Source organism: Microtus ochrogaster, linkage group LG7_11, assembly GCF_000317375.1.
Source record: "Microtus ochrogaster isolate Prairie Vole_2 linkage group LG7_11, MicOch1.0, whole genome shotgun sequence".
Taxonomy (NCBI): domain Eukaryota; kingdom Metazoa; phylum Chordata; class Mammalia; order Rodentia; family Cricetidae; genus Microtus; species Microtus ochrogaster.
In genome coordinates, this window is record NC_022032.1 from 2,951,346 (window position 1) to 2,954,537 (window position 3,192).

The window sequence follows — 3,192 nt, forward strand, 5'->3', positions numbered from 1 at the left end:
GAAGAAGAAGAAGAAGAAGAAGAAGAAGAAGAAGAAGAAGAAGAAGAAGAAGAAGAAGAAGAAGAAGAAGAAGAAGAAGAAAGGAGAAAGGAGGAAGAGAAGGAAGGAGAAGGAGGCCATGGGTCTCACAGTTATACCCAGACCAGCTGCTCTGGGTGGTTTTCTTGTTCAGATGCCATGACCCTATGAGTCTCCTGTGAGGTCCTCCTTGGGGCCCTTTAGCCCCTGGCACTTTGGAAGTAGTGTGTCCTCAGCTTTCGTGTTCACTGTGCCTCAGATGGATGAAAATGGATTCAAGCAGGTTATCAAGTGGAATTTAGCAGAACTCTGATGTCTAACAGAAGCATCCGTGCGTTAGGACGGAGTTCAAACCCCAGCTCCAGCACCTACATGCTATGTGTCACTGTGCACCTCATTTCTTTCTCAGAACTTTGCAAACTGAGGAAACACACGCCCATCCACCCATCCCCTGGGAGAGTGCACAGAGGTGCCTCACACAGGCCGGGCTCACACAAAGTACCCGGCAAACACTGGCTGTCAATTTCTTCTTCACTGACTTCTATTTCCCAGGAAGTTGGTAAGTCGAGGCATACTAGTTTCAAGAACATTCTAAACTTAATCCAGAACTAGGAGATACTGATCAACTTGGGTTTTGGAAAACAGCAACAACAACAAAAGCCCTTTTGTAAATTATGAGCTGCCTTACTTCTTTAAAATAAGTTACATACAGCACTTGATATTTGATATCTCAGCTCGGAATCCTAAAGTCATTCTCCTAGAATACTAATGGGTTTGCTAATGGCATTTCCTCAGTGGGGGAACAAAAACGGAAAGAAAACAAACCAAGCACACAAAGCAAACAACAACCAAACCCCACACATTTGGGTGCACACTGTGGTGCACTGTGTAGCAGAGAAGAGACATGGACCATGGACCAGCAGGCCAACTGCAAGGCTCACCTCTCTATCATCAAACAGTTGTGTCTAGGGCTGGGCATGGAGCTCAGAGGTTAAGTTATTGTCAAGCATGGATGGGGCCCTGTGTTCCATCCTCAGCGTGTGCTCACACACACACACACACACACACACACACGGACAGACGGACAGACGGGGGAACCCTCTGTACCATTTTGTGATACATATTTACCAGGATGCAGCATTGCTGGCCCCTGCAATCCTAGCACTCCAAAGACTACCATACAGGACTGTAATGAAAAACAAACAAACAAAACAAAACAAAGACCCTGACTCCATGCATGCACAGAGCATGCTTCCTTCCATAGAACATTCTGTTTTGGCCCTGTGACCCGCTCAGCTCAGACTCCTATCAGAATCACCGATTACAAAAACACAAAGAGCCCCTGTTACTTCAGTCTCTTACCGTCGTCAAAGGAACCTTCAAAAGCATTCAGTGCCTGGACACCCAGACTCAGCAGGATGGGGCTCCAGTTCCACACACAGGCTGAGTGTGCTTGGACCAGATATATGAGATCTGACCTTCCCTGTAGATGCCTCTCAGGGCTTCAGTGGGGACCACATGAACTGCGGGACTAAACTCTGTGAACCGGGGTTTCCAGAGCAACCATGTGCAGTCCAGGCAGAGTACCATGCGCCCCCGGTTAGCGGTTCTGCAAACCGTTAAAACGTCCTTTCAAACTAGACCCTTACCTTCCAGCCAGATAAAGATGCAGCTTCTGGGCTGGGATTTAAAAGATGAGGTCATCGCAAATCCCAGATGCCTCAGCCTCCATGTTGATCTCCTCCTCCCCAAAGGGGACCCCAACATTACAAAGAACAATGTCCCTGCATCATCCAGGAGATGCAATTGCGTATGAGGTGGGAAGCTGGAGTAAATGGCTAGCTCTAATCACACTCTGCTGGCTAGTGAACTAGGGTTGGTGCCCTGTGTGTGTGGTTGCACAGGAACCCCACATAGTGCAGCACCTGGGAAGAACACATCTGCATTGTTCACCTCCTTTATAATAAAACTTGGCTGGAACCCGGATTTGAAGCCCTGCCTTCTGAACTCAACAGCACGGCAGTGAGACCTAGGTGGCTAGCATCCCTCCTCTGTCACTTACTGAGCCACGAGCCTGATTGTCATCTGTAGAACAGAAAGGATGATGATATGGTCTGCCACCTTTCTCCTGTCTCCCGGCATATGGCAGATGCCCAACAAGAGTCAGCTGGTACTTCTTCATAGGCAACTGGAAAGTTCTGACGATTTAGTCCCGTTCCCTTCCTCATGTAGTGAGCCTGTCCGAGAACAAGGCAAGGCAATGTGTGGCTAAGGGGCAAAATGTGTCATTAAGAGCAGAAAGCCGTAGGACTCCAGAAATGGGCTCCATCACAACGACTTCTCCATCGACTTCCTACCTTCCTCAGCTTCGGGGTGGGGGGGGCACCCTGAGTTCGCTAGGCCAGTTCAGCGTCAACAGCAATGGCCAAGACCATAGAACCACAGTTTGCTGAATGTCACCACCAAGGGCCAAGGCTACACGCAGGCATCTGATTGGACCACAGACCCTTCACATCGCACCTGTCCACAGACACAGCCCTGGCGCTACACCCCGGTACCTGGAGGGACCACTCCATCAGGGCGCGCTGAGCCAGGACCATGCGAGGGAGGAAAATGAGCCAGAAACACACAAGGTCCAGGCCCTGGTTCATTAGGGCCCTTTCTAACCAATCACTTCTCTGAATCTACTCCCAGCTGACCCTATTTACCGACGTTCTTTGCCAAGTTGGGGTAGCGGGCAGGGAGTCAGAAGAGAAAACCTCAGTTTACAGAACTTTCTTCCTAGAATTCGGCCATTCATACTATCCATTCAAACATTTTGAAACGTCGCCATCTCCCCCAGGTGGCCTTCTAGCCACCCTCTTCACGGAAACATCCCCGAGCAAAGCTGGAGGACCCACCCCTGGTTTGGCGAAGGAGGATTGAAAAGCAGCCGTCCTACCTGTCCGTGGCGCCTGCCTCATCCCACCTGCTGCAAGGACTGGCAGCTGCCAGCGCCTCCCTCCTCCACCAGCCCTCGGGCACAGGGGAGAGGATGTTTTGTAACTCTTGGCTGGAACTTCCAGGGGCTGAACAGGAGACGTCCTCTGGGACGCGGAGCTCAAGGAGTAATCGCGGGTCTTCCTGGAAACTATCTCAAATTCTCTACTTCCCTCTCTCTCCCCTCCCCTCCCC

General features: G+C 50.5%; 1 protein-coding gene across 1 annotated transcript in view; it reads right to left on the reverse strand.

Annotated features, from left to right (window-relative positions):
• Positions 1-3,143, reverse strand: part of Tacc1 (transforming acidic coiled-coil containing protein 1) — a 98,579-nt gene extending 95,436 nt beyond the window's left edge. The window contains exon 1 of the mRNA XM_026787010.1: positions 2,960-3,143. The gene's annotated coding sequence lies outside the window, so the exon portion shown is untranslated. The remainder of the gene's footprint in view (positions 1-2,959) is intronic.
• Between the last annotated feature and the right edge of the window lie 49 nt (positions 3,144-3,192).